The sequence below is a fragment of the Otolemur garnettii genome, unplaced genomic scaffold (genome assembly GCF_000181295.1).
Source record: "Otolemur garnettii isolate 467f Iridium unplaced genomic scaffold, OtoGar3 scaffold00034, whole genome shotgun sequence".
Taxonomy (NCBI): Eukaryota; Metazoa; Chordata; class Mammalia; order Primates; family Galagidae; genus Otolemur; species Otolemur garnettii.
The window spans coordinates 10,957,853-10,983,276 of record NW_003852429.1 but is presented as its reverse complement, the minus strand read 5'-3'; the positions used below and the strand labels follow the sequence as shown (position 1 = coordinate 10,983,276).

General features: G+C 38.8%; 1 protein-coding gene across 5 annotated transcripts in view; it reads left to right on the top strand.

The window, feature by feature from the left end:
• Positions 1 to 25,424, top strand: part of FGF14 (fibroblast growth factor 14) — a 670,572-nt gene that overhangs the window by 374,165 nt on the left and 270,983 nt on the right. The window lies entirely within an intron of this gene.

The window sequence follows — 25,424 nt, the reverse complement described above, 5'->3', positions numbered from 1 at the left end:
CCCTTTCAACCACTGCCCTGAACTATCTTGACTCTGAATGTTCATCCTATTTGTCAGGTAACATCCCAGCTGTGGAGCACCCCAGTTTTCCATTTTCGGTGTTCCTGCCCTCTGGTTGCTAAGTGCTGCCAGGGAAAGCTACAGACACTAGGAAAATGCAAATTCCTCGGGACCACCATCAGCTGCACTCCAAGGACCACTCAAAATCCTGCTACCTTTTCCCGTCATCTTACTTTCCCACTCTTCATGTGTCTGATCTTTCTGCTACCTTTCATTCTCTTACCTTCCAGAATTTTTTAAAAACTCCCTTAACTTTGCAATACTGAAGCCACAAACTCAGCTTGCACCATTCATCAATGCCATCCCGATCAAGAGATTGCTTTATATAATTTAAAGAGAACATTAACTATGCATGCTTTCCTTAAACATTTTTTTACATAATGCCATCTTGCATGCTTTTATTTTATTTTTACTTTAGACAAGTACCTGACAAAAATAAAAAATATTCTTTATTTTTGAGCTAAATGTTATCTCCTATGAAAAGCGTCCATACTGTTCACACCTGCACTAAAATGGGTCAGCTCTCCTTCTGGGTAAGGATACAGGTCCAGCTCTCACTCTTTTATAACCGGACAATCCTGTCTCTCCTACTTGTATTTAAAGTATGCCTTTCTTACATAAACAAACAACAGGGCATCCCTTCAGTATAGGTACAAGATAGAGAGAACTTCATTGGGAGTGTCCTAGGATTCAGCACCTGCCACAGGCTTGCTCGAAACATCTCATTCTGGGCAGAAATATCTAATTAGTATAGTATAAAAGTAGAAAGAGTATGACTTTAAAATCAGAGACCAATTTGAGTACCTGCTCCTTTACTTACTAATTGTGTGAATTTAAGAAAGTTATGAGAGAGGCAGGAACATTGGCCTCAGTATAAGCTTATCCAGGGAAAAAATGGAAAGTTTATCTGCCATAGGAACCAGGAGAGGCTGGCACTAGAGATGTTCTGGAACAGGGAACCTGGGATCCTGAAAGTCTTCAGTAGTGGATGGAAGAAGGTGGAAAGGCACAGGGGATACCCGCTTCCTGCCTGGAAGGAGAGTCAGCATAACTGGATTCTTCAGGTTCAAGGAGCAGCAGAAAACGGTGCCTAAACTGTACAGGTTGATAGGACAAGAGTTACCGATACCCTCTTCTGAGGAAGGTTAGGTGGATTCCCATCTATGTGGAGCTCAAGATGGACACCCAGGATGGTTAGGGTGTGAGGATAGGATTTGACCAATTAACCATATTTTCAAAGTGACCATGACCGTGTCAAGTTGGCTCATCAGGAAGCTAAGCATGTTATTATCATGCCTTGCCAAAATGTCTTTGCTGAGTTAAAACTTGGTATTTTGCATTATAGAAGGCTGATACACAAGGAAGTGCTTTGAATGTGGTAAATTATAATGATACATAAGCTCAGCTTTGATTAAAACATGAGACTCATTGTGGATGTTTATAAAATGTACATGTTCAAACCCCATAGTTGAAGGCTCTGATTCAGCAGACCGGGAATGTTATCTTGTAGTTTTAATTCTGTGGGTTCCACATTCAGATGTAGTGCATTTAAAAAGAGCTGCCGTATTTGAAAATGTTATAATACTGTGTCATCTGGTTCCAGAATCTGTACAGTACAGCTCCTGCTATATTTAGGCCTATGGATTTGTATCAGTTTTGGTCCATCAGTAGAAACTTCCAAGAACATCAGCTATAGCAATTAACTAATCTCAGTTCTCTCCCTGGGTGGCCTGATTGCATTTTAAAATTTAAACATTTTGTTTTTTATTATATTTAATATTTCAAAGCCTTTTAAAATTATTCTGGTGATAGGTTAGTTACAATTTATGAACACAAATAGTCATCCATATTGTGGCATAGGAAGAGATAGTAGGAAGTTTTTCTTAACTTCCCTTAACCTTAGTTTTCTCATCTATAAAATGGGAATTATACATATTGAATACATTATATAGATTGTTTTTCTCTGCCACCAGTGGAGGGAAATGGGAATGTACTATCAATTATAGATACATGTTTTTGTTGCTAGTCTTAAAGGTAATTGTTTTTTTGGATTCATTCTCCCATCATGAATCTTTTGTCATCTAAGCATTTATAATTATTGAACCTGTGATAATCTGGTTAATGTTATAAAAATCACTTTTATGGTAATACCAAAAAGAAATTTTTACTGTTTAGATAGATAGATAGATATGGGGTGAATAAAAGTGGCTAGAGATGTAAACAAACTCAAAATTTTGCTTGCGTTTCTTATTATGAATTTTAGAAGAAAAAAAACTTCTTCTTGAATGAATCTGCACTTCAGCCATATCCTATACACATGACTTTTCTTAATTCTGAATCTCTCTTTCCATTTTTCTGCTACAAAGGTCAATGGCAATCACAATTTACATGTGATATTTTATTTATTGTGTTTCTTAGCTGTTTATGTTATGAATTGTCATTTACCTTATGAAATGAATGATTATGGAATAGAAAATGGAGAACTTATGTTCTTCAGGTGTCAACAGCCGTTTACATATTTTCAAAATTTAAATTATCAACTCATTTGGACTCAGAAGAGAGTTGAAGAATGTAGCTCTCGGTTTAATGAAATATAAATTACTGGTTGATAATCAGTCTCTCCGCATTGCTCCTTGTGTTTGCTTGCTTTAGTTAACCTAGGACCCAAGTCATGCGCTTGTTGTGATACATATAATATGGACCCAATCTCATGACTTCTTAGCTATTTTTAATACTAGCTAATTAGAAATAATTTTTCTTCAAAACATTCATTGCTATGAAGGGAAATGCTTCTCTGAAGGACCTTGATGTTAACTTTAGGAAAAGCTACAAGCCATGCCTCTGTGCCTCTCTCTCTCTCCCTTGCTCTCTCTCTCATCTTGCCTTCCTTCCTCCCTCTCCCATCTTCTCTCTCTTTCTCCTCTTCATTTATTTTATTTGAAAACATTAAGAGGGTACAAATGTTCTATGTAACATGGATTGTTTTTATAATGCTTGAGTCCTGGCTATAGGTGTCTCCGGCACCCAGATAGTGTTCCTAGTACTCATTAGGTAGATTTTTGACCCTCTGTCCTCCTCTATTTTATAATAAAATCAAGACAAAAATGCTTATCTGGCACAATTGCATTTTATAGGTCTCAAAGTGCATTTGTATATATGGTTTTATTTTGTTTTATCAACAATTTATGACAATATTGTTCCCACTTTGTAATAGATGATACCAGTCATGCTTGGAGGAGAAGCAAGTATCAGTACATGGTTTTGTAGCCCAGGGACTCAGCTGACCAGAGAGAATGTTTTGATGTCAAATCTGACAGCTTTGTTCTTTTCCTGCCTTATGTTGCAAAGAAGAATTCTCTTTTAGGATGTTGAAGTTTTTTACACACACTATGATGATTATGTCTGGTCTGATGTTTTGCTGTTTGCCCCTGTTAACATCCTTGGAACCTAGCTCAAGCAGAGGAAACTGGCTTGACAGATACAGGTTCTCATACTCAGCTACTGCCGGGACAGTAACTGATGAGGCTTGGAGAGGGGAGCACTCTGACCAATGTAAAGACATGTTGGGAGACTGCTGCCTGGTCTGAAATCTCACTAGGCCTTTTATTGTGTGTCAACAATCATTGGCAATATAGCATCAACTGATTTGTCATGATTATTTAGGAGTCAAGGAAACTATGTCCCCACACATGAAACATAGTTGGTCTTGTATAAGCCCTAAGGGGAATAATGTATAGGGGAGTGGACAGAGGGTCTGGGTAAGAATTAAGTTTTAAAAGGAAATATGTATTGTAAAAGGGAGGCAGCATTACTTTTTAATTTATACTGCCAATCTGTTTTATCCAGCCCAATGGCTGCTTTCTAACCTAATCTTTTAACTTGTTCTAAACCCATTAAGTATTTTTTTTCCTGTGGCTGTATTCAGCTTTCAAGGTAAGGAGCCAGGTTCTTGCCATTTGAATGCCTCACAAACCCTTGACCACTATTTTTTCTCTTAAATTTTCTAGCCTGTCTCACATTCCCCCCTTTTTGTTTTATTAATGGCCGTAATCACCAGCATCGATTGATTTATACATGAGTGAGATTATAGTTAGTAGTAGAGAATTGTTAACCTGGTGAAAAGAAACTTTTCATTTAAGAAATTCACTAAAAGTTGTTTTCATTTTACCTATGTTAGTCAATCCACCCCCAAAAAAGTGAGAGGAGAAGTGATGAGAAGGGAATTTTCAGATCAATGTGGTATATTTACATGCTCACTATTTTCCTGTGTATTCCTCAACTTGCTTGTTAAGTTCAGGCCATATGTGACCATTCAAAATGTTACCATTTAGCTTTCTGACCTTAGGGACGTCTTTCTCTGCTGCATTTTCATCATATTTCAAATGAGACTTTTATAGATTAAAAGTTGTTGTGAGGGTTAAATTCATTAATATATTAAGAGTACCTGACATATGGAAATAACTCAATAAATATTAGCTATTGATCTTCCTTTCTGCCCTTTTTGTTGGGAGACCTCTTCTCTACAGTGAATTATGTGTCTTTTAAGCTGTTAAGACTCTAAGCAAGCCCCGTCACTTCTCTATCCTAAGTTATCCTTTCTTTTCAAATAGAGACAAAATGCTTATCTGATATGGTTGTTCTAAGGGTAAAATGAAATGGCGTATATAACAAAGCCTAGTAGGTAGTAGACGGCTATGAGACAGATGTCAAAAATGAATCCTTCAAAGCAAACGTATGCTTCTGCCATGACATTGGGAGGAGAGATGGTTAAGTCTGAGAAACTTCTCATTGTATTAAAGCTGGTAAACTGTGCAGCTGATGGATTCTACGATTCACGAATTACACAATCCCTTTGGGTTTAAGAATCTGCTTGTTTACAAATTCATGTTTCAGTGGAAATTTTTAAACACCCTTACCCATAGCTGAACAGCTGAAAGTTTCTGAGTATTTCAAAACTGAAGATGGAAACTTCAGTACCATTTGAGAGTATTTCCTTCTAAGGAGATGATCTTAGAAAACTGTAATTGATGCAACTAGTAATGTTTCTTGGAGTCTCTGTATTATTGACGTTCATTCCAGTGGTTTTCTTAGAAAAGCTTATGATTTGTCAAGTTTTTCTTGAACTCTTGAGCTCAAGGAATCCTCCTGCCTTGGCTTCCCAGAGTGCTAGGATTCCAGGCATGAGCCACTGTGCTCAGCAAAGTTTTTCTGAAGTTAAAATGTAGCACACCTAAGTAGGAAATTCTACATATGGAGGGTCCATGGTGCTTTTGACATCTCCTTCCTTCCTCTTCTTCTTCCCTTCTGTTCCTTCTTCTCCCTGTTTGTGATCTGTTTTAATATCTGTGTTCTTCCACTAAAAAAAGGATAAGATACTTTGAAAGGGTAATTCATCACACCATTAGCAGTTGTGAATAGTGCAATTTGTATCAGATCAATAGTTAATTCCCTGGCACTGCTTTTGGAGAGGGAACAGAGATGAGTTTAATAAGGGGTCTGGCATCCAGAAGAGGCAGATTTCATGCCCGAGCCAGTACAGGGCCCGGGGTTGAGAGGGAGGTGCTGCCTCAGGGGAGCTCCTCTCTGCCCTCACCAGCCCTGACTTGGGAATTGTCCCTCATATTTCTCTTGTTGTCTTAATTTCATCAAGTTCTTAAAACCCAGGATATTATATCACTAATAGACTCTATTTTTTTGTCTGTTTAACTTGTGTTATTTTATTTCCTCTTAACAGTCTTTCATTTCTCTGTAAATAGCAAAGTACAGTGAAAGAATCTGATGAGTTTCTGTCCTGCCTGTCCTTTAGCAACTGCTTTGTCTTGTCTGGCTGCATTCTGCCAGTAACTAAAATGACTTCTCCAGATCACTAGCTTTAGCTGGAGGGTGAGTACGAACCTTCCACCCACAGACAAAATCATCTAGAGAACAGTCCCCTGAGAGGCCCAGACACAATGGAGCCCCAGAGTAACTACTTGTCACATTAGCATCAGAGACTTCAGTTTCTCTTTCCAAATCTAAGGACAAAAGTAAGATTATAGTAAAATTTTGATTTCTATAATAGTTCTGCCACCGTGTAGCTGAGGTCATAATCTTTTTTTCCTCCCCCCATCCTTGTCGCCTGTGTGTTTTCACAAGAATTTGTTCAGACCTTGGAAAGGCCAAGGAGTTAGTTTAGAAGTGAGGGACTATTTGAGACGGAATGTGGTGCCTCCCTTGGGTGCAGCATGACCAGAGATTATGATTCCCAGGCTTTGGCTCCAAGCTAAGCCTAGAAAAATAGCAATAAGCAATATTACAATATTTTGGTGGCAAAAACCGATAAATACATCATCGTGAATTCCCATTAACAAACAAAGCCAAAGAGAGCTGAAGGTGGTTGCTTTTCCCCACCTGTCTTTAGTTAAGCATTTTCCCCTTAATTAGGTATAGGAAAAATATTTCCTTGCCAGATGGGTGAACTGGAGATACGTATTTGTAGGGTACTTACACCCAGTCACATTGCTGCCCTAACTTCTCTGAGAGTTAGACAACAAGAGATTGCACTTCTGTGGTTCTTCCGGAAACGTTTCCATAGATTCCCATCACCTGGAGAGCCAAGTACCTTTCACAGAGGACCTGGGGGTAACCCTGCCATGTTTCTCTGAACTGCTCTTCAAATTCTAAACTATATGGCTCAGCTAAATACAGAGTCTGGCACAAGTAATGCCCTTCATGCTTACAATTTTGTAATAAAAGATTGGTACAGATTACCACCTCACGAAAAGAGATGTTATATGTGCCATTATTTGTCATTTGCATTATTTGCATGTAATTCTGTAACATAATAATATCACACTCAAGCACAAAAGGGCATTATTTATGCCAGATGCTGTATTCATACTCATAGAGCGTTAGAACACTAAAAACTTATGTCTTATCTTTCTCCTGGGAATCAAAAGATAAGGAAAGAGAAGGAGTGTGGATTGCAGATTTCTTAATGTCTTGAGTGAATTTTATCAGAAGCTCCATGAGAGAAGCATCAAAGTATGTCACTATAATACTTCTCTCCATATCGTGTTTAGGAGGCTATCATGGTAAATCAGGCAATTAATAAAATGTTATTATAACAATGCCATCCTAAATGAATCCCTGAGGAGTGCGATGCGACAATGTCTTTAAGTTTTCTAAACCACGTTCCCATGGAGATGAGATTCTCTTCTTTTCATAAGGGGCATATCACTAAAATAATACACTACTAAAATGAACAATGGAATTATTAAAAATAGAACACCTGGTCTAAGTATATTCACTTCTTAAGTTTAGGATCTTCTGATTTATACATGGAATGTTAAGAGAATAAAAATCCACTTTCACATTATCAAGTGTCATTTTCTCTACGGTCTCTTCTCCTCCTCCCTACCCACAGGTGCCTGCAGGGGAGCAGGTGGTCCTTTCTCCGACATGCTGACCGGTGTGTCCTACCTGCCACCACCGTGAATGCCTTATCTATAGCACTGTATTCTGGCAAGAGAGTATTGCTATTGTCATCTTTTTTTGCAAAAAAAAAAGGCTGAAATTGAGAAAAGTGAATATATCCAAATATCACAGCTGGTAAATAGTGAAGCCAGACTTTAAACTTAAATCCCCTTGATTTGAAAATCCAGCTTTTTTCTGGAAACCAAGCTATTATCATCTTCCTGGGATCAGGTTTAGCACTGATAAAATAAGGAGTAGTTTTGGGGTTTTTTGAATTTAGTAGATTAAGTGACATAGTAGCTTTTTGTAACATGGATGAATTGTACAGTAGTGAAATCAGGGATTTTCATGCAGCTATCTCCCATATAGTGTACTGGTAGGTAATTTTTTATCCTTCACCCTCCCTCCATGTACCCCCTTTCTGAGTCTCCAGCATCCATTATCACACTCTGTGTGCCCAGGTAGACCCTTCACTTACCTCCCACTTATAAGTGAGAACACTCTGTATTTGTTCTTCCATCCCTTAGCCATCCACATCCACTCAGGATAATGGCTTCCAGTTACTGCAAGAGACATTCTTTTATCTGTTTTGTGGCCGAGTAGTATTCCATGGTGTGTGTGCGTGTGTGTGTGTGTGCACCAACACTCGTCAGTTGATGGGAACTTAGATTCATTCCATATCTCTGTAAAATTGTGAATTGTGCCATGACAAACACACAAGTGCACATGTCATTTTGATAAAAATGAATTCTTTCCTTTGGGAAGGTGCCTAGTAGTAGGATCGCTGAATCAGATGGTAGTTCTACTTTTATTTCTCTCTGAAATATCTCTATATCGCTCTCCACAGAAGTTATACCAATTTACATTTCCACCGACAGTGTATAAGAATTCAGAGACACCACAGGAACTAGTTGCAGAGCAGAGCAAGGAGCAAGATTTTGGCAGAGACTGCCATCTGAAGAGTGTTTAAGAAATGCTTATTGTATAAATAAATGGCTTTATAAAAGATAAGCACACTTTCCTTTCTTCTCAGTGTTTATATCTAAGAACAGGAAGGACGTTTATTCTAGGCTGGGCTGACCAGACCCACTTGTGTTATCTCTGTAGATTATGTACATCTCCGTACTCTAAAATGTGGAGCAAACCAGGCTAACGTTGTGTTCCAAGCTTCTTCTCTCTCTACAAGAAGAGCCCCTGCCTTCATACCACATTGTCATATGGTGACATTTTTGTTAAAACTTCAGATTAATATGACGGTACCCACAATTAGGTTGCATTGTTTGAATTTGCAAGATAGAGTTGGAGTCATCATTTTGTCCTTCACCCAAGAAGTGTGCCATATACCCATACACTGTACCCATTAGGTGGCAACTCACTGAACCCTCTCCTCACCATCCCCCTTCTTTAATTTAATTGAGTCTTCCTCTCGTGTGCCACCATTTTAACTGGTGAATGGCTTCATATCAACTCTATTTTCTGTTTCAAACTTGTTATATAATATAAACCCACTGTGAGAGAATGTTCTGTTTCTAAAGTGAGGAGTTATGCTATTTCAACCATGTACTTAGTAAAAAGAGAATGGTTCATTTAAAGTGTGAAAGTAACTAAATAGGGCTCAGGGGTAGCAGCAGGACCATCTTCTTTTTCTCTAGTTGACTGTCGCTTAATTTTAGAAAGACTTGACTCTATTCTCCATTCCAGTCTGAGTGCAGTTTTTTGTTCAACATTCAAAATTCAAGAACTTTTGAATGATGAAATTTTGTGGTCAACCTGGGCCAAGTTTCCATAAAGAAAATGATAAGGGACTGGGAAAGATCGGCTCCCTTTGTGTGATTGCTGAACCCTTTCCAAAGTTCTCCCATCGGAAAGCCTGACCAACACATGTATTGGGGAAGGACAGCAACACAAGAGAGGCTATTTACTTCTTTTTTTTTCCTTTAGAAATCTGGTAAACACTCCATAGCTTACCTAATTATAAATAAGTCCACTCTTTCCTTAAAATTATTAACATATTCTAATGTTAAAAGAAAACCACCTTGTATCAAAGATGGTTTGAACCCTCTTCTCACCATCCCCCTTCTTGAATTTAATTGAGTCTTCCTCTCGTGTCCTACCATTTTAACTTCTACCCATCTCGTATCAAAAATAATAACCACTGAAATAACCAGTGGAAATGTCCAGTAATTGTCAATCTCATATCCTGGTGGTGAATGTTTAAACTAGAGGAGACTTTATGAAGTACAATTTTAAAATCTCTATAATGATATTTAAAGACCCAAGTTTTCTATCTCTAAAATCATATCCCAATGAAATAATTTGAAACATATATGCAGATATAAATACAAGTATGTTGACTATAATGTACAGTGAAATAAACTCATGCACAACAAACTTGAACCAAGTGATAAAGAAAGATTGATGGTTAGAAAAACTAGCCAATAGAATGGACTATTTAGCCAACAAAAATTCTGTTGTAAGTATCTATTATCTATCTATCCATACATATATCTAAATTGTTCACCTGAAAAGATGCCTGTAATATATTATTAAATAAAAAGGTTACAAAATATGATTTTAAATGTGATCTTATATACACATAATACACACATACAAGCATACATGGTAAGGTCTGAATGAATGTATTGCCAGGTGTTAAAGATATATATGGAATTATGGTGGTTTCCTCATTTTTTAAACTGTACTTTCCATTTATTCTTCAGAGAACATGTCTTACTTTTATATTAAGGGAGAAAATGCTTTTAGTAATCTGTTCTCATAACCAACAAATATGCAAATTGGCTTACGTTTCAATCAGTTTTCTGTAAATCAGAGTGAGTATATCTGATCCTCATTTGTGATAAAATATAGATTTAGGATCAGGAACAGGAGTAACTGACAAATGACTCCTCAGTCTCTTCTACCCAACAATCATGTTGGGTTGTGATGCCATGTCAGTTTCTTTGGCCTTAAAAATTCCCACTACAAGTATGCTTGATTTATATTAAATAGAATAGCTCTCATAACCAGTTCCAGAGAACATCTGCTCACATCCTGGAAAACACTACATATTCATACATATTCATACTTTGCTTGTTCAAGAGAGCAATCAAAGCCACACATGGAAAGAGCTGAGAAATATATTTGTCATCTTGTTATTTAAAGGCAGTCAATTATCTGAGTGTATGACCTCAAGGCAACGAATGACATTACATTACATGATTCATCAGTATCATTGCACTTTTTCAGTGCAAGATGTCAGATCTTTTTAGTTCCTGCCCTACAATGAGCAGAGTTTAATGGGGAGAAGCATGTAGCCCCAAAATACAAAAATCCCTTTGGCAGTGAAGACGAGCAGCATTCAGAGCTGTGGTCTGTTCATCAAATGGACAGTCAGCAGAAATGATTTTAATGACAATGGACTGATTTAGAGAGATCTTTACCCTCTTGGGAAATAACAAGACATCCAGTAACTGTAGGAAATGAAGGATAGATCAGTGTGTTTTCTAGGGAGACAGAGGGAGTACCACTCCATAGCTCCGAGGTGGGAGAAGTGTGTGCCAGTCTTCAGACGCTGATAGCTGGTGCATCCATAGTTAGATACACACCAATGAGGTGACACTCGGTAATCTAGTTTTCTTTTAATTTTCTCTTTTTTGTCATGACAGCATTGTTTAATTATGGAATTAGAATATGTTTAAATATCTAGAAAACTGAATTTTAAACTGTCTTTGATATAAATCTTTACTTCTTTGTTTTTGAAGTAATTTCTCCCTGAATTACAAATAAGGATGCAGTGAGACGGGATGATTCATTTGTCACTGGTGGCCATTCTATCCCTACCTTGGATCTTCATGTGCTCTAAAGCTCATTATTTTATACTGATCCGTTCTCTGATTTTTTTCCTTCATCTGCTCTATTTTTATTCTACCAAATAATAAAATGCCTTAGAAGTACAGTATTTTCATTACTATAGTAACTTAAATACATTGCCAGGAGAACCATGTCCTTGAAACATAATTCAATAACCTCCATCATGATTTTAATAAAGACCAGAGGCATTTTCACAGATCTTGCTTCTTCAGAGTGAATTCCCACAGAGATGAGCTCTTTGGCAATTTGATTGATAGGAACAGTTTGATGAATATTGTTTGGCAGATTGAGAAACAGAGTCACAGAGTCCCTGAGTGTCACCACTGGCTAGGGAGTGTCAGTGCAGCTCTGGGACTCCCTCCTCCCCACCCGCTCAGTCTGAGTAAGTACCTTCTGCTCGCTAAAGCCCAGAAACATGCTCATAGTTCTGCACTTAGCCCGCTGTTACTTTGAATCTCATTTTTCCTACCTATATAATAAATGCACTCATGACTTTTTGCTTATGAGACACGTTTGCCTCAATGTAAAATCTGCTAATGATGCCTCAGATGTGCTTGAACACAGACATGCCACACTAGGTGGCGCGTCCAGCTGAGGTCTCCCCATGATGCAGAAGGAGCAGGACCTGAGGTCAGCAGTGTTCACGAAAGCACCTACTGCCTTTCCTTTTCTTTGTTTCCTCTAAGAGGAATTTGGAGAGCTACACTAATCTATATAACTTCCCTGGGCATTAAAGTTAAAAACTTTGTATATGGAAGTCCCACGTCCTTTGCTTTCTAGAAAATGGACTTCCTTCTGGCCTACTGCTTTCTGCCCACATTCTCAGAAGTAAGGTTTTGTGCTCCTGTTTCAGGCCTGGGTAGTTTTCTAGACCTCTGCTTGCTTGTTTACTTTGGTTTATTTCAGGTACGAAAAGGCCTGTGTATTTCAAAGATCAGTTTGGCTCCCCTTGCCTTGTTCTTGTGGTTGAGTAGAACAAGAGGGATTCACCTCTTACAAAAAGGGGGGAGTTCTTACAAAATTTCTGTGATATTATGTGTGTGTGTTTTGAGACAGAGTTTCACTTTCTCACCCTTGGTAGAGTGTCGTGGCATCATAGCTCGCAGCAATCTCAAACTCTTGGGCTCAAGTGATTCTCTTGCCTCAGCCTCCCAAGTAGCTGGGACAACAGGCACCTGCCACAATGCATGGCTAGTTTTTTAGAGAGGATTTCTTTCTCTGGCTGCCACTTGTAGCTCAGGCAAGCCACTTGCCTCAGCCTCTGAGAGTGCTAGGATTACAAATGTGAACCACCACTCCTGGCCTCATCTGGTATTTGTTAAATCTGTTTGCTATCATGGTTTCACTACATAATTACAGCAGATTAAAAATAGGCAGCCTCACACTGAAGTGGAGTTTTGCCCAATTTACTCATGGTTAACTGCCCTGAACTGCTCCCACCCCACTCTTGGTTTTACTGATGGTCAATTGAGTAGGACCACCTGCTGTTAATTTTCCTCAGCTGTCTATATAATTATATACAGATATATTTTATTTTACTGAAAAGACTTTTAAATAATGATTTCAAAATAATTTTAGGTTTACACGAAAGTTGCATGTGTAGTACAGAGTCCCTGTATACATTTTCCTACCTTCCCACATTTTTTCCCACTAAGCTTTAAACTTCTTTATTATTATTTTTTTTCCCAGCCTTCCCTATCACTTTCTCTCCCTCTCTCTTTTTCTTTTAAATTTCAAAACATACAGACAGGATAAGAAATGTTTTGGTTACATACATTGATTTTATACCCTTTCAGTCAACGTTCTAAGTATGCCCATCACCCAGATAATGTGCATTATACCTGTTAGTCAGGAATTTACCCATTCCCTCCTTCCCTTTCCACCTACTCAATTTTTGATGAGTGTTATTTCCATATGTGCACATAAGTGTTGATTGATTAGTTCCAATTTTAATAGTACATATGGTATTGTTTTTCCATTTTTGCTATGCTTCATTTAGAATAGTGGTTCTCAACCTGTGGGTCATGACCCCTTCAGTGGTCAAATGACCCTTTCACAGGGGTTACCTAAATACATCCGCATATCAGATATTTACATTACGATTCATAATAGTAGCAAAATTATAGTTATGAAGTAGCAATGAAAATAATTTTATGGTTGGGGGTTACCACAACATGAGGAACTGTATTAAAGGGTCACAGCATTAGGAAGGTTTAGAACCACTGATTTAGAAGAATGGTCTCCAGTTCCACCTAGGATAATACAAGAGCTATTAGTTCACCATTGTTTTTTTCATGTATGTGTGGCTGAGTAGGACTCCATGCTGTGCATATACCACATTTTATTTTATTTTTATTTTTATTTATTTATTTTTTGAGACAGAGTCTCAAGCTGTCACCCTGGGTAGAGTGCTATGGCATCCCAGCTCACAGCAACCTCAAACTCTTGGGCTTAAGCAATTCTCTTGCCTCAGCCTCTCAAGTAGCTAGGATTACAGGCACCTGCCACAATGCCTGGTTATTTTTTTGTTGCAGTTGTCATTGTTGTTTAGCAGATCTGGGCAGGATTCAAACCCACCAGCCTGGGTGTACATGAACTGTACCCTACCCACTGAGCAACAGGTGCTGCCAACATACCACATTTTATTTGTCCACTCATGTACTGATAGGCACTTGATCATTTCCACATCTTTGCAATTGCGAATTGTGCTGCTATAAACAATCAAGTGAAGGAGTTTTTTTTTTTTTTTTTTTAAATAAAACTTCTTTTTATTTATTTATTTTTTAAGACAGACTCTCATTCACCCTGGGTAGATTGCCATGGCATTATAGCTCACAGCAACCTCAAACTCTTGGGCTGAACTGATTTTCTTGCCTCAGCCTCCTGAGTATCTGGGACTACAGGTGCCCACCACAACGCCTGGCTATTTTTCTATTTTTAGTAGAAATGGAGTCTTGATCTTGCTCAGGCTAGTCTCAAACTCCTGAGCTCAGACAATTCACCTACTTTGGTCTCCCTGAGTGCTAGGATTATAGGTATGAGCCACTGCACCCAGCCCAAACCTTCTTGATGACAGAGAACATGTCCCATTTGTCTCTAAAGTCCTTTGTAGCACCAAGAATTTATTTTGTACCTAGTACTTACTGAGTTTTAAGATACTGGGAGTGGATAGAAACTGAAGAAGCACATTTCAGCTGATTTATATTTTATAGATAAATAAGAGCAACAGTTGTATTTATTACAAATGTGATGCATACACCAAATGTAATTGCATGTTCAGGAATAAGGCTTAATTTATCTTAAATTTCCTCATGTCTTTTCCAAATGATTACAATCATGGCTTTAGTTATGTAAAAGTTTTACCTAATTTGACTCAGAAATATTTGAGAGATCAAAGTTGGTCCATTTCTCCAGAGTGATTACAAATTATATCAGGGATAATATCTCTAAAAATTAACTTTTATTTCACATATTATATCAAGTTGGTGTATTTTATTAGCTAGTTTTATAAGATTAGTTTCTATCACTGGATTTCTCCACATTTGAGTAATGATAAAAAAAAAAAAAACCTTCAAAAAGGTATATCATGGCTGGGCGAGGAGCTTATGCCTATAATTGTAGCAGTCTGGAAGGCCAAGTCGGGTGGATTATCTGCGACCAGCCTGAGACCAGAGTGAGACCTCATCTCTAAGGAGGCTGAGGCAAGAGAGTCAACTGAGCCAAAGAGTTGGAGTTTCTTGTGAGCTATTATGCCAGGGCACTCTACCAAGAGAGACAAAGTAATACTCTGTCTCCAAAACATAAAAAATAATAAATAAAAAAATAAAGGTATGTCATCCAGTATCCTTTTTCAGATGACTTTGTAACAACTAGGATCATCTTGGGCATGTGCTGATGTGCACTAAACTTCAAAAATCATTCAAAAAAACTTACATAGTATTTGGGAGAGATCAGTGAACTGATTTTGTTCCTGCTATGTATTAAGGAAGAGATGAAATTCAATAACCTGAATCCTAGGCCACATTAAGATGTTTTGTGTGGTGTTTGCATTGAACAGAGAAATCTCTGTGCAAGTTTAAAAGCTACTATTTGCATAGAGAATACTGTAATTCAAGAGCAAAATAGACATTTCTTGGACTTATTTGCATTTGATTATATATCCACATCAGGATTTTTATAACAGCATCACTGAAAGGATACAAGAACTAAAAAGAAATCCTTTCTGTGGAAAACAGATAGTAAAGTAAAATGTGCAGAATTTGCATTAAACTTTGGATTACTTCCTTAGAATAAATCCCAGGGATAAATTGGATCAAATGTCAAAAATGTCATCAATTGCCTGACATTCCTAATGCAATCTCTTCTTTGGAAAGGAATTGATGCCTCCATCTAAATTCACGTTTCTTCAAAGGCATGTCAGCGAAGATAATTAGTGAGGGATGAGATAACTTTGAGTCCAGGTCCTAGAGTTAACCACATTATCCACTTCCTAGAGGGACCATAGCAAGAGAAATGCAGGTTTCATGGAGAGAAAATATTACCAACATTAACAAGCATTCTAGTCAAGTTTAGCTTGCTTTGCTAACTATAGGGTATACTTTGGCTGAAGGATCACTGGTTTTAAAAGAAGGTTTCAGTGGCAATCGAGGACACCCTTGTCTTGTTCCAGTCCTGAGTTGAAAAGCTTTCAGTTTTACTCAATTCAGTATAGTATTAGCTTTGGGTTTGTCATAGATGGCTTCGATCAATTTAAGGAATATATTGCCAATGCCTATATTTTTCAGCGTTCTAATTAGGAAAGGATGTTGAATTTTATCAAAGGCTTTTTCTATATCAATTGAGAGGATCATATGATGTTTGTTTTTGCTCCTGTTGATATGGTGAATTATGTTTATAGATTTGTGTATATTAAACCAGTCTTGTATCTCTGGGATGTATCCTACTTGATCATGATGTATGACTTTTTTTTTTACTGATAAGCTATAATCTATTCACTAGGATTTTACTGAGAATTTTTGCATCTATATTCATTAGTGAAATTGGTTTGTAGTTCTATTTATTGGTTGGGTCTTTTCCTGATTTTGGAATATATGAATATTTTCTTATGTTATGAATATTTGCTTCATAGAACATGTTAAGAAGGATTCCTTCCTCTTCAATTTTTTTGTATAGTTTCTACATTATGGGTATAAGATCTTCTTTGATGGTTTTATAGAATTCTGGTGTGAAGCCATCTGGACCAGGGCATTATTTTGATGGGAGATTTTTTATTGTTTCTTTGATCTCATTGCTTGAAATTGGTCTATTTAGAAGGTCTATTTCATATTGATTAAGTCTAGAGAGGTGGTGTGATTCCAAGTATTGATTCATTTCCTCTACATTATCAAATTTCTGGGCATAGAATTTCTTGTAGTATTCAGAGCTAATTCCTTGTATCTCTGTGGCATCTACTGTTATTTCTCCTTTATCATTCCTCAACATAGTTCTGTATGTTCTAGCCAATATAATCAAGCAAGAGAAGGAAATTAAAGGCATCCAAATGGGGGCAGAGGAAGTGAAACTCTCCCTCTTTACTGATGATATGATTTTATACTTAGAGAACCCCAAAGACTCAACCACAAGGCTCCTGGAAGTGATCAAAAATACAGTAATGTCTCAGGATATATAAAATCAGTGTCCACAAATCAGTAGCCTTTGTATATGCCAATAACAGCCAAGATGAGAAGGAAATCAAGGACATAATACTTTTCTCAGTAGCTCGAAAGAAAACGAAATACCTAGATATACACCTCACAAAAGAGGTGAAGGACCTTTACAAAGAAAACTATGAACCCCTAAGAAAATAAACAGTAGGAGATACCAAAAAATGGAAGAACATACCATGCTCATGGCTGGGAAGAATCAACATTGTCAAAATGTCTATACTTCTAAAAGCAATCTACAGATTCAATGCTATCCCTATTAAAATACCAACATAATGCTTTTAAGACTTGGAAAATAATTCTTCATTTTGTATGGACCAAACCTCCCCCCGCCCTTCCATATACCCAAAGCAATTTGTAACAATAAAAACAAAGCCAGGGGTTGATACCAGCCTACCAGACTTTAGGCTATATTACAAGGCCATAGTGATCAAAATAGCATGGTATTGACACAAAAATAGAGACATAGACATTTGAAACTGAATAGAAAACCAGGAAGTGAACCAAGCATCCTAAAGCCACCTAATCTTCAATAAACCAAACTAGAACATACACTGGGGGGAAGACTCCCTATTCAATAAATGGTGCTAGGAGAACTGGATATCTACATGTAAAAGGATGAAAGTGGACCTGCACCTTTCTCCACTCACAAAAATTGACTCAAGATGGATAAAAGACCTAAATCTAAGACACAAAACAATTGAATTCTCAAAGAAAGTGTGGGGATAACACTGGAAGCTATTAGCCTGGGGAAGAAATTTATGAGAAAGAGTCCCCTGGCAAATAACAACAACAAAAACAAACAAATGGATCTTAATGAAACTGCAAAGCCTTTTTACAACTAAGGTGACAATAACCAAAGCAAACAGACAACCTACACATTGGGAAAGGATATTTGCTCATCCTCAGACAAAAGCTTGATAACTAGGATCTATAGAGAACTCAAAGTAATAAACATAAAAAAAAAAAAAACCCAACAGTCCCTTAGATCACTGGGCAAGAGAGATGAATAGAACCTTCTCTAAACAAGACAAATGAATGGCTAATAAACATATGAAAAAATTCTCAGCATCCCTAATAATAAGAGAAAGGCAAATTAAAACCACCCTGAGATATCATCTAACCCCAGTGAGACTGGACCTCATGACAAAGTCTCAAAACTGCAGATGCTATCATGGATATGGAGAGAAAGGAACACTTTTACACTGCTGGTGGGACTGCAAACTAATACAACCTTCTTGGAAGGCCCTCAAAGAACTCAAGCTAGACTTCCTGCAATTTGATCCTGCAATCTCATTGCTGGGCATCTACCCAGAAGAAAAAAAATCCTTTTATCATAAGGACACTTGTACTAGACTATTTACCACAGTTCAATTTACAATTCCCAAAATATGGAAACAGCCTAAATGCCCACCAACTCAAGAATGGACTAACAAGCTGTGGTATATGTACACCATGGAATACTACTCAGCCACTAAAAAAGACAGAGACTTCACATCCTTTGTATTAACCTGGATGGATGTGGAACACGTTATTCTTAGTAAAGCATCACAAGAATGGAGAAATAAGAATCCTATGTACTCAATTCTGATATAAGGACAACTAAGGTCCTAGTACACAGTGTGGTGGGTGGGGGATGGGAAGATCTGAGATGAGGGAAGGAGAGAGGGAGTGGAGGGGAGTCAAGGGACAGCTTTTGGGGACAGGATACAAATATAAGAGGGTCATTATCTAACAAAAGCAATTAATGTACCCTGCTTCTATGTATGCTCAATGAATCCCCAACAACAATAATAATAATAATAAATAAAAGAAGGTTTCAGTTCAAAGTTTTGCATATGCCAGGCCTTAGTGGATAGGGCGGTGGACCTGACACTTTCCAGTACGGTCTAATGAAATAGCTGTTTTCTTCTTCTACATCAAATCATAGAAACATAAGATTCTCACCAAACAGAATCGGACTAATAGGAAATGTCTAGAATAATTGCTAGTCCCTTTTTGAGTGTAATCCTATTAGAAACTCTTTTCCCTCTCTGCTGAAAGTACTAGATGCTTTACCTTCCAACCTGTTGAAGCAAATACTATTTTGTTTTATTTTTATTTTTTTGCTCGAATAATGCCACTCAATACAGAAACCTGGGCTAGGAGTTCCCTGATGAAACGTGGGATTCACCTGCATTCGATTCAGCTTGGCAACTCTCTACCAGAGGGATTACAATTCACCCTTTAGAGCAGTGGTTCTCAACCTTCCTAATGCCAGATGTATTTTCATTGTTACAAAGGGGTCGTGACCCACAGGTTGAGAACTGCTGCTCTAGGGAGAGCTACGCGCAAGCAGAATGGACACTGGTAAAATGAAAAGCACAGACAGGAAGTTGAAAAACTATTCTCCATTTGGTCATTAACTGGAAGGTGAGTACGTTTTCCTTGTTATGTTACAAGTCTATGTATTTTGGTTCCATATATGGGCATTTAGAAGAATTTTTAAAATCCATTAGTCCCAGTGCAGGTTGCCACTTTGAAACCCAAAGAAAGTTGACAAAGAACAGGGCATGCGTTATTCTTTGAGGTCTTTGTGAGCATGACGTGTATTTCCTACATAGATTGCTCCCATACCCATCTTAAAAGAAAGCAAACCCTTTGCAAAAACCAAACCAAACCAAACCAGGACTTGGTGATGGCATCTTTGATGCAAGAAACTAAGCCTACCAATGGCCTCTAGTCTCAACATGTGATTGTCCTTCACTGAACATTGTGTTTCTACAGAAATGGGCACATCGTTTCTGAGTGAGCCCACCTCCTGCACTCCACTGCTGGACACACAGTTGCAAACATGTGTAATCGAGCCATCCTCATCAAACGTATTTCAGTCCCTCAAAGTGATTCCTCTTTGTATTATAAATTTAAAATTTGTATAATCTCATTTGAACTGTCAGTATTAAGAAATTTACTAGGAATCACATTACTCCCTTACTTTTTCCCTATGGGGAACATTTCATTTACTTTAGAGTGCTTGCCCTAATAATAGATTTGCTAGCACAGTAGTTTCAACTGGGCAAAACTTACTGCCAATAAAACTTGTATTTGATTCGTTGTACTTTCAGTGGCAAACAATGATAGAGTGCTTCAGTATCATAGATTACAATCCCCCCATTCTTTACATCTATGAATACGCTGATTTCCAAGATGCCTGTTCTTACAACACATGAAAGTAAACTTTAGAGTTCTGCCATATATCCGTTCCCAAGTTGGCCGTTCATTGACTTTTCTATTTGTTTCAGGAAACGGTGTCTCCTCTGTTGGGTTTATTAGGTTAATGAGATTATCAGCTTGGTGATAAGCTGCACAGTTTTCAGCAATATAGTGCATCTGTACTTCACAAGTTGGAGTGGGATCCTTTTACAAAAGACCTGTTACTAGGGAAGGTGTGCTGGCAAAAAAGGACAAAAGGTCCCATCAGTCCTGGGTGATAAAGTAGATCACTGGGTGATCTCAGAAGCTGTCTTTGAGATTTTGAACTGTCCATCAAGTGAAAGGCCAAACCTTTTGGTCACCTGCACGTCCTCTGGGTTGGGCAGCATTCAGAGTTCTCAAAACAAATTCCAGATTTTTATCCAACCTTACTTGCTTTGGGTTGGAAAGAGAGGCAACTTGACATTGCCCCTCTCATGGTAGACTGTGTCTTCTCCGCTCCTCCCAGCCAGTTTTACCCTTTTTCCCCATCAGATTCAGGTTACGTACCTGCCAATGATTCTGATGCCCACCGATTACAACAGAGGGAGAGTGTCTCCAGGGGAAAATAACTGGCTTGCCTTTTAGATTCATGTGGTCTTGGATCCAAGTATCTGCAGCCAGATTTTGGTAAACATTATTGGAGATTGTGAAATGAGCCCACATTTCACTCTGCCTTTCAAGCCAGCTGTGGGAACCTTGAGGTTACAGAGTAAGTCTGAGCACCATCGCTCCTTGGCAATGAGATTGACATGCTAGAATCTCATTCTGGTTTTATGCGTGTCTTACTTCACCATTTTTGGCTTTCTGTGGGGATGCACACAGCTGGCACCCAACGGGTTTTACATTTACACCTTCTGCATTTGGAATAAACCATGCTGAACTGCGGACTTGGGTTGTCCCAGTCCTTGAGAGTAAACTGCAGAGCCTACAGCCCCTGCCAACCCCAGTCTGCAGAGGTGAGCATGAGGAACCCAGGCAAGGGTCTCTGGTCCCTGCCTGCCACACAGACAAGAGGGCACAACCTCGGAATTCTCCCATCAGAATTAATCTTACTGGTCTCCTTTTCTCTAGTTTTCTCGGAGCACTCTTTCTTTTCCTCTTTATTCACTTGGAAAACACATCCATTAGTTTTAAAGTTAGATGTTATTTCCTTGGGAATCAATCCTGAACTATACTAAATTAGGCTTTTCTTTTAAGTTGCCCTATAATGCCTGTGATATCCTTAGCATGGGACTTATGTCCCTGTAAAGTATTACCATGTAATGTGATGTAAATAGCAGATGCATTTACCTGCACCATCAACTCGAGTCATCCGTGTGGGAGTGGGATGCAGCCTTGTTCTCAGAATGCACAGTGGACATGCAAGTCATTTGGTTCCCTTAGCCTCAGGGACAGTGGGCAGAGCTAGGGTAGCAGTGGATCACAGAGTCACATTTCTTTAGTACAAATAATTTATCTTCTGGGTGCCCAGATGTGAAAGTGTCCGGGAGGCACCGTGATAATAGATTGTAAGCACTTTGAGGGCAGAGTTCATCTGTCTTATTCTTCTCTGCCCTCTAGAACCAGGCTCAGTATCTGATTGACATAGTAGACACCGGATAAGTATGTAAATGAGGGGGAAAGTCTCTAGAGAGAGATCAGGTCTTTTCTTATATACAGCACCAGAGGGAAGAGTCTCTGTGACCTTGAGAAGTCATTTAACTTTCTTCCCTCAGTTCTTACAAATGAAGATATTAATAGCACCTACCTCATAGAGTGGTTTGGGAATTAAATGAGTCCATGTGTGGGAAGTTCTTAAAACTGTGCCGGACACACAGAGAGAGCTCAGTAAACACCAGCATGGTTTCTGCAGCAGTTGTAACATAAGAAGTGGACTTTAACGGACCTGTGCTCCAGGCACTTTCCCTGGGAACTCAGAGATTTGCAATTCTAGCAGCTGACAGGTAATCTTTGCAGGCAGGTCTTAAATACACACCTTCTCCATGTAAAATTATACTATGATGATAAGTGAAAAAATGATCTATCCTGCAGCAATATGTTATGGAGCTGCTTTAAATTCCGATTTCTTTTTAAAAAATCTGAGTCTTAATAGGAAAAAAATAATTTGACTAAGGTCCATCATTAACCAGATGTTCATTGTCAGGAAAAGGTGTAACAGGTATAAAAGGTGGGAGGAGCACAGATAGAAAAGCAGAGGGACTTCCTGTGTTTTCACGTGGTCCAAAGACTGGCAAGGACTCACCGGTCCTTAGAGAGAGGACCTGGGAACAGTCTTCTATCCCTTCCAACTGCTCTTTACAATAAGTAGCCTCTTAGAATATCAGGGTTAAGTTTTGCTATAGAGACATTTAGGAAAGTATTTTGAAAAGGCAAACAAATGAGCACATGTGGTGTGTGGACTGTTGAGCACCCCGAGCTCTCTGTGCTGCTGAGGGACATAATTCCACAGGGCAGGTGTCGGCGTTCACCTCTCACCCACAGGGGAATAAAGGTGCAGAGAGAGTCACCGCAGCGCAGCTGAGCAGGAGTATAAACTATGGTTTTGCCACTCACAAAATTCTTTGTGTTTTACTGTGATTCTGTGCATACACCAATGCGGGCCTCCAACCTATGTGTATATGTTGGGTTTTCAGTGTGGAAGGGTGGACAGAAAGGCTTTCTAAGGGTCTTGCCTGGCAACTACAGATAAATTTCAGAAATTCTTCAGATTAACAAAACACAAACTGATCAATAAACAATGAACAAACTATCAAGATCTGATAGTTTTAATATAATGTGATTTTCTAGCATATCTAGGATGCCAAGAAACTGTCAAATCAGCTGTCTCCATGACCAACCCCCCCAATAGTCCTTCATGATAGTAGTAATGAATAAATCGCATCTCCTCTCCCAAAGGCGTTCTGCTTTGTGTGATCAATACTATGATCCCTCTATTTATATCTATCTTTAATCATTAAAATTTGTATAATCTTAGGTGATAATTCAAAAAGGGCCCCAGAGATAACATTAAAGAGGAAAGCCCCAGGGCTTTATACTGCATAATTGCACCAAGAAATGTTCTAGCATTCTTCAATGCTGTCCTCGTGGTGTCTTGAGAGTAACTATTAAGAGAAGTCATATGCTGGTGCATTCTCCTTCCAAGGATATCATTTTCTTTTTTTTATTTTCTATTATGGCTTCAATGCTCTTTTAATGTGAATTTAGTTTTTTTTTTTTTTTGAGAAGTGTAATGAAAATGAATAAAATACAGTGCAATTTTGCAACCCAATTATCAGATCAAAAGAGTTCCAGGTATTTTTAAAGTAGGTTATATTCAGAATTTTTGCTAAATGAGTGGATTTCAGCAGCTCTTGCCACACCCACAAAAAAGAACAATTATGTGAGAGGATGGATATATTAATCCACTTCACTCTAGCAATTGTTTTCTTCTGTGTGGGTATCCCAGAACGTGATGCTGTATGCCTTAACTATGCACAATACAATTTATATTTCAGAAGTTTTCAATAGAAGTAAGGAAGAAAACTTAAGAACAAAACAGGCTAGAAAACTGCAAGCCTTGTGCACAGAGGAGGCCCTTTGGAGCCAACTCTTCCATCACCAAAATACTGAAATGTTAGGTTCCCGGACCCCTAACTCCGTAGGCTCCTCCCGTGCCTGTGCAGTAGATGTGGTCTAGCCAGGAATGCAGTGGTTCTCAAAGTGCAGCATCACTTGGGAGCTTGTGAGAGGTAAAGCTCTGGACCCATCCCAGATCCTAATTAAAACCTCTAGTCTGGGGTCCAGCAGTCTGCTTGAAAAAGTGATTCTGATGCATGTTTGGGTTTAAAAGCCATTGCTATAATGCCAAGAAACTGTAAAATCAGCTGTCTCCATGAACCTCGTATTAATTATTTGGTTGAAATTTAGTCAATAAGAAAGAACACAGTTGCCTTATTATTGAGAGTTACATGTGGTGGAGTGAATCAGCTTGAGATCTCAGGAAATTGGCATGTCTGATAGACTCATGTTCAACATAAAAGCAGCGTCCACTCGTTTGATTTTAATTTAGGACCCACTGTATGGTGGGCACTGTTCTAGGACTGAGAGCACAGCCGTAGGAAGAGCAAAGGCCCTGCTCTCATAGAATAATTTTTTCCTCCTAGAGAAGATAGACCATAAACTAAGATTAAATACATGCACGTCGAGTACTTTATGGAATCAGGCCCAGTGGCAAGAGCTGCTGGGAAGGGCTGTGAAGCTGAGCAGGAGGAGAGTGCCCAGTGCCTGGGTGAGAGAGCCTGGGCTGCTCAGCCAGCCTCAGAAGCCCTTCTCATCACAGGGCGTCTGCAGGCAGCTGGGGCGTGAGCCGTGCTCAGAGCCAGTGGTGTCCTCAGCAGAGCCAGCCACCATACAAAGACCTTGAGGCAGGAATCTGCCAGGCATCAGAAAAGTCCCTCCCTGCTCTTGTTTCTTAATCAGGATACCAGTGGGCTCTGCTGGTTCGTGCTGCTCCCTAATAAATTAGTTTTGTGTGATAGTATTTTGTAAATCAACTTCCCTTTGTCACGAGGGAAAGCTGAGAGGTGACAGGTCCTTGGAGAGTCAGACCTGCCTTTTGTCCACTGACCGTCACTTCCTAACCTACTTGACAAGCAGATTGCCAAGGAATTCAGCTCCTACATGAATTCCTAAAGCTCAGCGCTTTATTCCCAGATGTGGTCCTTTCCATGTCCAGGGCAGCATTTCAGCCATGCCAGAAGCCCGATCTATCTTTGATCTCAACTTTTTCTTTATCCACCCCCACAATCTAATCAGACTTGTTGATCGTATCTCCTGAATGTTCCTGTGGCTACATTTGCTCTTTTTCTCCTCCTCAGCCTTCACCTGAATTATTCTAACAGCCCTTATCTTGTCTCCCTCACGTCAATCTCAAAATCACCTATTTTTTTACTAAAGTCTGATTCCAAAAAAACATAGGCATTAGTCCCAACCCTTCTCAGGAGCTTCTCAGGAAGTTTCTGCACTGACATGGGGCTCAGGACAGTTTGAAAATCGTGGTCCTCCATGATCTGCCCCAAATCCCCTTTTCACTCTTATTTCCCAGGTACCCTGTAATTTGTACCA